We start from the raw sequence: 12,438 nt of genomic DNA on the forward strand, positions 1-12,438 counted from the left end.
ACATGGGGGGAAAAGATTGTTGAATTCATGTAGACTGTAACAGGGGAAAAAAATTCTTATTTCTGGTATTTGCCTACAGGGAGTTGGTAAAAGCTAAGCTTTTCAGGCCATTTAAAAATATATTTAACTTCTTATTAATTGGCAAGTCATAAAGATCACTTGAATGATCATGCTGTGCTTAACTACCCCAACTGCCCTCATATTGATAACACAATATTAGAATATAGTCAATCTTTGTCAGCAGTGAATCATACTGTGTTTCATAATTATTATTTATAATTAAGGAATTGGTAAAAGAGTCATAAGAGCATGCTGACAGCAGTTAACTTAGTAGCAAACCTGAAATTGGCCATAATTGCTGTAATAAATCAATTTCACCAGGATTATTGCTACTGTAAAACTAATAGTCTGTAGGAGCAATATGTGATTAAAGACAGCTCCCTCTCAGATCTTAGTGACTAGAAATTTAGAATGTGAAACTAAATTCCTAATGTAGAATATAAAACCAATAGAGCTGCTGATAAAACTGGAAGTTAAATCTTTCCCAAAGTTTTAACAATTAAGGAACAAATGAAGATGAATAACAGGAAAGCTTGGTCAAATTTTGAGGCTAACAGGAAAACACAAACCAGCATGCATGCTACATCCAAAGCTGGCAGCCTGAATGCCTAAAGCAGTCTCAGTGTCATTAAGCTCCCTGCCCTGACAGTGCTGTGGGAGTTGTGTTTTTGCATCAATGAGGGAAGAACAAGGGAAACTGCTGGAATGATACCATAATGAAACAATAAGCATTGCCCTTTCAGCTGTTCTACCCAGAACACTTTATTAAAACTAATATTAGGATCAATCAGCACACTAACCAAATTGTATCTTCAAATTTCTGTTTGTTCCAAACAAAATTTTTCAGCACAATATCTGCATTTAGTGCCAGTCATGGCTTCTGCTCTCTAGGACTTTTGGCCAATTTTGTCATGAGAGTACCCACCTCCCTCTTGCCTTCAAGGAACCATATTCAAAAGCAAAGATGGCTCTTCTTGGGCCATGCTTGTCATGTTCCATGCATGTAACTGGACTCTCAATTGTGAAAGTACGCATGACTAATTTCTCTTGCAGACTATGTTCTGTTTCATATTGGCTGAGTAGCACTGGATACTTTCCTGAAGTGTAAAGATTTCTGCATTCCAAATATGTCACAAGATGAGCAACAAACCAGTGCCAGATCCATGAAAGCTTACACTACATATTTCACAGGCTTATTTTTTCCCTACCCCTTAGAAGTGTACCTCAGGGTACACTTCAAAGTATTATCAGTTTATAAAGAGAAGAAGAGAAACTTTTTGGTGTGTATTTATTGGTCTCTAAAAGCCCGTAAATCTTCCTGCATCCATGTACAAGCCCAGTGGATCTGGAGGTTCACCAAAGAGTTGAAAATATTAAGTAAAAATTTGAAATATTTTTTAAAAGTTAATAATACTATTTCCTATATCTATCTTAAATGCTTTAAAGGTACTGACACATTGGTTTGTAGTGCTTGTTGCATATTCATTTAAAATAAACTAACACATAGTAAAGATTAAATTCTTTTGAGTAAGCCTTTCCGACAAGTACCACAGGAAACGGGTTTGTACATGGATGTGAATTCAAATTGCACTCAGGAGGATTATATACTGCCTTTCATATGAGAAAGAAAATAAATTCATACAGACTATAAAATCATAAGAGCAAAATCAATGCTAAAATTAGGGACTGAATATATAAGAAATATGTATAGAACAAAAATTACAGTGAAGCAAGAAGCCACTGCTACAGTGTTCAGCTGATTCATAACCAACTTCATTAAATTGCTAAAAGGAGAAAGAAGGTCAATGGTTGTTGTTGCAAAACCCGTCTTGCTTTTACTTTATTAATAATTTTTTGAAGAACAACTCTTCACATTATCAGCTGTTACAGGAGCACATTCTCTTCTCTCTTACTAGCCCATTTGTGTGCATCTTAAATCTCTGACACTGCGAGCTTACCATCAATTCCAGCTCAGAACAGAGGTCCACAAATAATAAGACTGCAGGATTAATACCACACAAGTGCAAGGAATGTATTGAGTTTAATTAAAATTCACAGATGATGAAATCATCTTTTCATTCTTGATACAGGATAGCAAGTAACATTGTTGAAGCTACCTTCAGCTTGTTTTATTGGAGTGGCCACGTATGGAAAGGATGGAAAGCTTGCAGTCCACAGGGAAGCTTGTGTGAATTACGACTGCTGAAACATGATGAACAGGAAATTTGGACCCTGGTAGAGGAGAACCTGGGTGTATTTACTGGATATCTGCATAGCTGCAGAAAGAAACATTTCTTTACATTTTTTTACATCATTTTCTTTAAATTAAACTGACCTGAAACAAATTAGCATAGTATACAAAAACTAGGACCAAACTGAGAAATTGAGATAGGCCTGTGAGGTTTAAGATGTCTAAATTTATCCATTAGGATGTCAGGTACTGGTGTCACTCATTATTCAGCAGAATTCTGATGATATCAAAGGTGGATATTCCTCCACTGAGCTATATGTCTTAAAATAACTATGTTGCAACATTAAGACTGGTCTTTTATTTCTAAAAATACTATCCAAATAACACAGGTTTCAGGCAAGATTTTTGGTAAATTTAGTGTCAGCAGTTTATGAGAAGTTAAAAGATGAGGTGGGCTTCTGTAAGAGTCTCTTGCATCTCTTTTATATCTCTTTTATGGAAGAGATTTTATTTAAAGATGATAAGACAACAGGTTTTAAATGATCTCATCATATAAATGTTAGGAGTCTCCAAACTTTTTTTTTATTTTTCTGTCCACATCAGAAAATGAGTCTGGCAATGCTTTGACTGAAGTCAGTAAAATTGTCCCTATTCAATAACACTCTAAACCTGCAACGGGATTTGCTAATGCATAAAAAGTCAAAGCCAATATAATTGATATGCAAAGGACTTTTATGATGCATGGTCAATAATGAACATTTTCCTTTCTATTTTTCTGGAAGACCTAGTTTTGGAATCAGAGGAATATTCAATACCAAATACCTATGTAAAAAAGGACAATTCTACAACCAGTACTCAAACTAAACATTAAAACTCTGTTTCAGACCAGCTTCTGTGGCATTAGATGATACCTGAAAGGCATGAAGATTGCAGAATCAGGGCTGACACAAGTAAGGGCCAACAATGACAGAAGGAAACAAATAAATGCCATTCAGAAGAAATGCCTTCAGAAAATTCACCCCTTCCTGTTCTTCTGTAGTTAGTATAAAATAAAATCCTAACTTTCTGATCAACTCAAATTCACATGTGTTAAAAGAATTCTGCCTATTCCACAGCATGATAGAAGTCATGAGACCATTGCTACTGAGAACTAAAAACTCAGCTTTGCTGTCCATCAGGCTACAGGAGTACTGCCCATTGTTCCTTTAAAGTGTTCCAGAAATAAATGCTGAGATAGAAATGGGAAGGAACTGCATTGGCAGTTGGTTTTTTCACCACTGTAATGGTAGTTCAGACCTTTCTCCACACATTCTCTCATATTCACAGGTAGCTGTTCAGTCTAGGAAAGCTAGAGAAGCTGCAATGTGGTATATCATATCTATATTCTCCCTAGTCTAATTAGAAAGCCCCATCTTTATAGTCATGGGTTTATTACCTGATAATCATGTACTAGCACATTGTGATGTGTTTATTTCCATCAGTAGAGGGAATGATGAGTTCTTTGTTCATCCTCCACACTCTGCCTCAGATAAAATATTGGCTTCAGTTAATTCAGTGAAAATTTTACCACAACTGGATCAGCATATCATACATTTTATTTTGATAACCTTAAAGTGATAAACATCTTTCAGTCATTATAGGTTTTATAAGAGAAAGAAGCAAACACATCTAGGTTTATTCCCCTCCTCTTGCATGGGAGTCTTTATGGGAATCTTGAAAAACCACAAAACAAAACACTTATTCTTACCTGGGTATGACTGGTATGCCTGTTTGTATTTTAAAAACAGAGCTGTCTCCCAGCTCTCATCTCCTGTGTGCATCTGCTGGTGTCTGAGCTGTAGGGTAAAATTTAAGAGTCTTGGCCATGCCTAAAGAACACATAAAGATCTCCTCCCTGTGGTTTCCCCTAGAGCTTAGAGACTGGCAGCCAGATTTCCCAGCAGCTAAAAGCAGGAGCTGCTGGCTACTAAAATGCATACTGACAAACCAGGCATGGCCACAGCCCCCAGGGTTTAGTTCACAGACCTGCAGTAGTGATAGCCATTATTCATTCAGACAGCAAAATATTAGACTACATAGACTATTCCTAAGGCAGCTTGCACACTGCACAGCTCTTAATTTTCTGTTATTCGTGTGTTTGATCTCAGAAGCACCAGTGGAAAATTTTGGGGGAAATGAAGGCCTAGCATCCTGTGGACAAGCAGGTTTCACAGGATGAGATGTTAAATATATGCTTTGACTTATTACCCACCAAACCAAACAGTACAAACCCCACAGACTGTTTGGCATGAAAAATGGAGTGATGCAAACTACTGGGGAAGAGATGTACAGTGGAAGGTCTATCTGAATGGTGGTCTAAAAATTTTGTTTCTCAGCACACACTGTTTGAAAGATTGAGGAGAGCAGAGAGTGTCTCCATCACTTGTACAGATGCTAACAAACTTTCTGCTCAAAATAGTGTTCTGTATATATAAAATCCAGGGCTTGCCATTAATATTCAGTGGAGCATGACACAGCTTACCACACCCCTCTGGGAATATCTAAATCAGTGGCTCAATTTGGATCACTTTTCAAGTGTTTCTCCTAATTTTACTGTTCAATTCCCTTTTATTCACACTGCAGAGTGGTGTCTGAATGCAAAAACTGAGTATGTGCCCCAGGAACGCCCCTCATGTACTGCCACCACAAAGAGGCACTAAATCAAGGGACTGCATTTCTGCTACTCCAGGCTCTATCCCACTACCAATGGATTAGTTTTGAATGGAGCCAAAAAGTTTGTGAGTCATTACAAACATAGGAAGGTAAACATGGATGGTATCGATAATATTTTTCTACTTTTTGTGCCCTCTTTCTAATCCAAGAGGTCAAGACTGGATCTCAACTCATCTTCTAATAAATGCATGTACTTAAAAACTGCCTACTTTTCTGTATTTCACTGGCATATTATTACACTCAGTTTGCACTCTAAGGTGGTGTAAGGTACATTATTGATTGTGACACAGAGATTAAACAGCCATTTACCATCTCTGGCTGCTTCGTGACCTTGACCTATTCATCTTCTCCTCAGATAGTTTTGGAAATTGCAAAACACATTTCCTATCTGATAATTACAGCAACAGGATAAAGAAAACGGTAGCTAGCATGAAAGAAGTTAAAACAATTTGTGTTTTGTGTGTCAAAAGAAGATTATATGTGTAGGTAGGAAATGAAAAACAAATACTTTGAGTTTTAAATTGAGGTGAAAATAAAATTATGGAAAAACAGGGACACTTATATGTGTGCAACTGCTTGTAAGAACGACTAACAGTACCTTTACTCAAGACATAGAAATGTCTTCAGTCCTTTTGACCCCTGTCCACACTATGAGGCAGCAATGTGAATATATGTGTTAAATACCATGATACACTTTATTGTTTCACACTGTCATAATTTAACTTCAGTCAGCAACTAAGCATCACAGAGCTGTTCACTCCAGTGGGAAGAAGAACCAAGTAAAAAAAGTTAACTTTGTTGGGTTGAGATAAAACCAGTTCAATAATTTTTTAAAAATATATAATATAATGATAATAAAAGCAATAATGATAATGATTGTAACAATAATTGTAATGAACAGGAGAGGGAGAAGACAAGAGATTCACAATGTAATAGCTCACCACCCACTGACTAATGTCCAGCCTGTCCCCAAGCAGATTTCAGCAGCTCCTGGATTACTCCCTCCAGTTTATAAAATGAGTATGGCATTCTATGATATGGAATGTCCCTTTGGCCAGTTTGGTCACCTGTCCTGGCCAGGCTCTCTCCCAGCTTTTAGTGCAGCTCCTCACTATGAGAGAATGAGACACTGAAAAGTCTTTGACTCAGGGTGGGCAACACTCAGCAATGGCTAAAACACCAGTGTGCTGTCATTATTCTCCTGCTGAACCCACTGTACCCCTCTGGAGTAGCATTGGTGGCTGCTCAAAGCACAGATATATGAGAATATCAGATAACAGATTTAAAAAAAAAGAAAAATCTGGAATATTTTCAGTGACTGTTATGTGTATAAAATAATGTTTCCCAAATGCTGAACCATTTCCAGAGGTGCACAAGTAGTAGAGATAACCAAATTTAACTACAGGATCAGGCTTTTCTTTAGTCAGTCTTGTGCAGACTTAACCTTCAGGCAGCTGAAACTGGACCGGCGCTGTCACTGTGTGACACGTACTGCTACTTCACTTGTTAGTAGCAATATTTGCCTTTAATTGTGTGTTATCATTTCTATTATTAAAATAACTTTCCATTACGTTCAAGTGAAAAGAAACAATTACAAATCAGAACATGATGAAAATCACATTTTTAATAGATTTATGAGTTTAATGACTGTTTGCTGTATAAATATGTTTCAGAAGGCTGAGAAGCTATTCATCAGGAAGATCTGTATCATTTATTCATATCACCTTTAAATGAAAACTCACACTCTGAGGAATATTTCCACAACCTATATGAAATAAGTGATAAAATTTAACTGGGTGCCATATAACATCAATGGTTATCTTAAAAATTTACTTTGCTCTCTTCAATCATAGAAATATTTATAGATTTGTTTAAAGTTATTTGTTTGCAAATAGCACCCCTCCTTTTCTCCAGCCCACCCCATTCATAATTGATCACTCCTCATTTTCCTCTTATGTTTAGTGCAATATTTATACTGCCAAAATAAATACTTAATACTAGAAAACAGTATTCTATCAGCATACATTTAAACGTAACAATTACCATAAAGACTCTGGTGAGGACTAATAACTGAGCTTTTCCAAAATCAGGTTGTATGAACCAGCAGAGGACACTATCTGCTGTAGGGAAACATCACAACCAAAAGTCAAGAAGCAGACAACCTAATAGGTTTTTCTTCAATTTTTGCCCTGATCCAGGCCCATTTTAACTAGCCATGATGGAAATCTGCTAAATATAATTTGTCCTTGGTTATGTTTGCAGCCCAAACTTACTCAGTAGCATTTGGGTTGCACCTGCTGCTGTTTCTGCTGTTACTGAGTAACTTTTTGACCGGAGACAGAGATGAAACCCGAGATCAAACCATTTACACATTTATACAAACCTGGTTAACTACCAATAGGCAGAATTATTTATTCAGATTTGAAAATGTGTGTCTGAGATCAGATGTGGGTACTATATTATATCTTGTTTGCTGGGGCAGCTACCTTGCTCTTGAGAACTGGGAGTGTGCTGTCAGCAGACGTGTGCAGCCCTCAGCCTGCATGAAAAAATACTAATGACAGAAAGCAGTTTGTTGTACGACTTCCAGATAATTGATTTAAACAATGGTACTACGTGACAGTTATTAACTCCTACAGTAGAAAACATGATGAAGTGGGAAGGGTTGCAATGTAACACAACTTTTTTCAGTCATGTGATTTGAACTTTTTCAGCAGCTGAGTCTGAGATAAATGCAACTGGATCAAGACACAAAGATTCATTCATGTGTTCTCTAAGCAACAGCTTGACCCTTTCTCTGATGACTCTTGTTTAACACATCTGTTTTTAAAGAATAGTTGTTAATTTCTCAATTAATTGTAAGGTATAAATGACAAAATTTTTCTTTTAGGAGAAAATGCTTTCTAACATGCTACTATAATGAACTGCTCCCATCTGTCTATTTGCACTTCATTTTCTTTCAATCATAGATAAAATTAATGTAAAGTTTAGGCTCTCTGCTAAAAGTAAAATAACAAGAATAATGGCATCTAAGACACAATCTCTGTATTAAAAGGTAAACTTTTAAAAGTATGTTGACATTCTAAGGAAAAGTTAAAATCTCTGGTGACTCAAAGCACATCCAATGATATCAGTCAAAAACTAAGAACAGAATTTACATCTGAAGTGGTTCAAGCAGCACAAAATTTTCCGTCTTAATCAAAAGGTCATGAAAAATGTATGACTTCCTAAGATATGCAATTAAAATGGGTACTGAATGATTTTTAAGAAAACTATAGCAAGCTATAATTCAATTGATTACCCAAATTCAATTATATTTTGCTATTTTGTAGAAATATGTAGTTGTGAGAGAGTGTTCACTCATTAATTTCTCAGCAAGATTTATGAAACACTTGGTTTGAGTAGTGCACAGGGTGTCTACAGTTTGAATAGGAGACACTTTACTGAATTAATCAGTGGGACCACATTGTCATGACTCAGCCCACAAAATCTCATTTTAATTTACTTAGGGTTCATGGCATATGCAAATTAGACCAGCCTCATGCATTACCACATCACTGCTTTGCTCAAAAGTTGAAAGATGATGAAGAAAACTATTAATATACTGTCTCAGGTTTAAATACTTAATTAATTACCATAGGCCTCATTTTAAGTGTCATGACTGTTTCCTTTTTCTTGCCACAATACTTGAGACACAGTGACATTAGCTGAAATGTAATTTGACAGAGAGAAAAGATATCATCTGCCTTGGGAGCTGTTTGTAGGCTTTTTTATCTAGGAGATTTTGAGTATTAGCTTTACTCCGCCATCAGGAGAAAGGTTTGCCAGGAAGCTACTCTAATTATCACTGGCATTCATGCCTAAAATTCTTCAGGGATTGAGCTCTGATTATCAATGGGAAGGGCTTCATCATGTGGAGCTCTGGGCTTTGCCTCACCTAAGTCTGACCCTACAATGTGTTTGGAATGGACCTTGACCTGAGAGCTCACCCATTTCCCGTAGGAGATGTGGACAGGGGGAAAAAATTGCAGTCTCCTCACCCTTTGACAGTCCCTCTTAAAGTTCAGCTCCCTTGGAGATCTTGGTTTTCTCTCTTTTCTAGCCCTAGTCCAAGGGTCAAGTAGTAGGATACAAGTAGTCAAAAGATTTACCCTGTCCAGAGTCCCCATCCTATAGCACAGAGGAGAAAATTGTAAAGGGATAGCAGCTGTGTAGTCTTCCCCTACCTTATTCAGGTTTTAAACCCTTCTCAATGCCTTTCAGTCAGAGCTCTTGGCTTTGTCTCTCTCCTGACCTTAATATAAGCCTAGGCAAGGGATGAACTGTAGCCTGAGATGCCCAGGTTTATCCCAGTGGGACAAACAAGTGTTCTGGTATGAGCTCTTTGCACAGACTACCCCACCACTGATCCTCCCCCTTGCACCCCCACTGCACCTGGAGCTATGGGCTTCCTGTCTCAACCCTAATTCTAACCCCAGGCACAACCTAAACCTTAGTCCTAAACTTCCCAGCATGGCCCAGAAGTTTATTTGAGAGATAACTCTGTTTCCTCCCTTCCACGAGATGCAGGTATTGCTACAAAAATGGGCAATTGGAAAGGTTCTGTGTATGTCTTAGATCAACCTGCAGATGTGTTGAGAAGGTCAAGCTGCCCTCCCCCACTCTGTGACAGGTGGATTGTAAACACAAGTTTAGACCTCTGGTATACCCCTTACAGGTAAAGTCCTTAGGCAAAAAAAATAAAATTTCCAAGCACCTTTCCAAATTAGAATTGGCTTATGTCAGAATTTCTGCTTTAAAGGAATATTTCAACTATGCCATTGTTGGTATTTAAAATGGCAGTATATCATTAGTGAGATAATAAAATGCATTATTTCTGATTAAGCATTTCTACTTTACTTTAGTTGAGGTTGAAAATCTTGAGCAACATTGAACATTTGTAAAGATCAGTAGCTATAAATTCTCAGTAAATTAATACCTATAACATTTGTTAGAGGAATTGATATAAAAGACTAAGCAGACACTCAATTCCTTTTTGGAAGGTGATATAATTCACTATTGTGAAATTTTCCATATCCAAAGGAAACTTCAGTGAGTGGAGATATCAAACCTTCTGAGTGTATTCTGTAGCACAGGGTACATTACTATAATTATGCCTATGATGGCATTTCTTTTTCCTGGGCACTTACGTCAAGCAGATATGTGTGTGATGCCTAATGGGGCTACAGTTGCAGGAATTACAATTTATAAGTGATTTATTTTGAATAAATACAGTAAGAAATCTATTTCAACAGAAGAGTTTTTACTGACCCTTTGGGTGCAGGGCATGGACAAATTCAAGTATGGCAAAATAATGTGAAATGGGCAACAGCACAAATGTCTACATGACAATTTATAACAATATGAAAGAAGGAAACCCTTTGATTTGTGCTCCATAAGTAAATGACCATTAAAACAAATGCTCATGTAAACAAATATCAGATTGTATTTGAACTGTAGGTTTTACAACAGACTGAAGTTTTGAAACCAACCGGATGTTCTTGGGTTTGCAGCTATTGATTTCTGCTCCTTCTCATATCAATGACTGAAGGCTGATTCATATTCTCTTAGTATACAAACTTTAAAGAAAATAATTCTTCAGCTGAATTTATGTAATTGCAGAAATTTGAGCAGTGTCAGATAGCACATTGCAAGAAAAGATTTTCCATTGTGTTCAATATATTTTTTTCTCTGTCTGCTAGAAGCTCTGATGATAGCACATCAGAATATACAACCTTTAAACCCAAATGTAAGTATGAATTTTAATTTGTATGACATCCTAAGTGCTCAAACATCTAGACAAACCCTCGTATACAAGAACAGTCCTAGGAATGGTAAGATCATTTGCAGATACTGCTCAATAAGTGCATTTCTACACTAGAATATAAATACAAAAAGTCGTCAAAAGTCAAAAAGAGTATCAACCAAATAGAACTTGTATGCAATTACTAAAAATTGAATAAGGTTATTTTTGTAATGTGTAGGGGTGTATATCTACATCTATATGTATTCACAATCTGTTCTTTAAACACAGAAGAGAAAGAAACAGCTTGGTAAGGGTCATGCAAAAGTATGCATGTGCTAAATGTAATACTTTTCACAAGGTGTCAAAGAGCACATGCCCATCACATGGGAGTGCCTGGGTGTGTATGACTGATATGAGGAAAGTCATACAGTCAGAGAGGTTACATGCATGTGTTTAAATAGATGCTGGTGTTGATGAAAGGCATTAAGATATATATGGTTCTAGAGAGAATAAATTCCTGATGATGGGTTGTAATCAATTGATGGAAATGCTGCATGTATCTGCATATTAAAGTGGTGGGTAGTGATAATATGCATAATTGTGATGGTGGGCAGACGGTGATAACAAGATGTGTGAACAGTAGGAGGTGATGGGTATGTGTGCACAGTAAAATGCGTAGGTTGGAAGGATGCTTGTGTGATGCTGAGTATAGTGGTGCTGTGGGGACCATTTAGCAGCACATGCACTGTGGTGATACTTGTGTGATGTGGACCTGCTGTTCTTGACAAAAGAAGGTGGTGCTCTTAGGCAGCAGTTTATGTGTAGAGACAGGTCATTACCCATACAGGTATGCTTTGCTCACACAGATGGGGGGCTACAGTCAACAGAATAAATAAGCATTTACTGGGTATTTTGTGTGTATGCCTGAGGGAATGTTTATGCAAGTGTGAGGGTCTGTGTGAACTAGTGAGTAACCACATCTAGTTAATACAGAATGGTCAGGTGGTATATACAGAATGGTGGTGGTGGTGTATGAAAATTGATTTAGTGGTTATGTACAAGCATGTAAGGACAAATTGTATAGTCAAAACAATAACATATAGGGAGAAGAGACATATTGCCCAGCAGGAGAGGTGTATGGAAAGTCATGCTCTTCTTTTTTTAAGAAAATTTTCCTTGCCAGAGAAGAGAGATGCAGTATTAGGACTATCTGAAGATGTTCATGTGTGTTTAGAACTGGTGATGAGGATGAGGTGTTTAAAGTGTCAGTGTTTGCCTAGAGATGACAACAGCAGGAACTGCTGGTGTATGTGTGTTCATCTAGAATCAGAGTGTATGTAAAAAAACAGCACAGGATAGGTCAGTGTATAGAAGCAGTTGGTGGGTACAGCATGGGAGAAGTTATGTAGTGACAGCTACATATATGCAGCATATGAATGGAGTTGTTACCAATGGTTTGTGTCACTGTACAGGCTCAGGAGGTTTTATTGCCTCTCCTGGTGTGGATACAATCCTATCAGGGATATGCATATATTTTAAGCATATATTAAATATAAATATATTATAAATGTTATATAAAATATATATAATATATATTTTAAGTATATTTTAAGAGAGGAGGTTTTAACACTGGTAAGGCAGCATGTGGTGGTTGAGCTTGAAGTCATCCTATGATTGGAAGCAGATGTGT

The sequence above is a fragment of the Lonchura striata genome, chromosome 5 (assembly GCF_050655825.1).
Source record: "Lonchura striata isolate lonStrDom1 chromosome 5, ASM5065582v1, whole genome shotgun sequence".
Taxonomy (NCBI): Eukaryota; Metazoa; Chordata; class Aves; order Passeriformes; family Estrildidae; genus Lonchura; species Lonchura striata.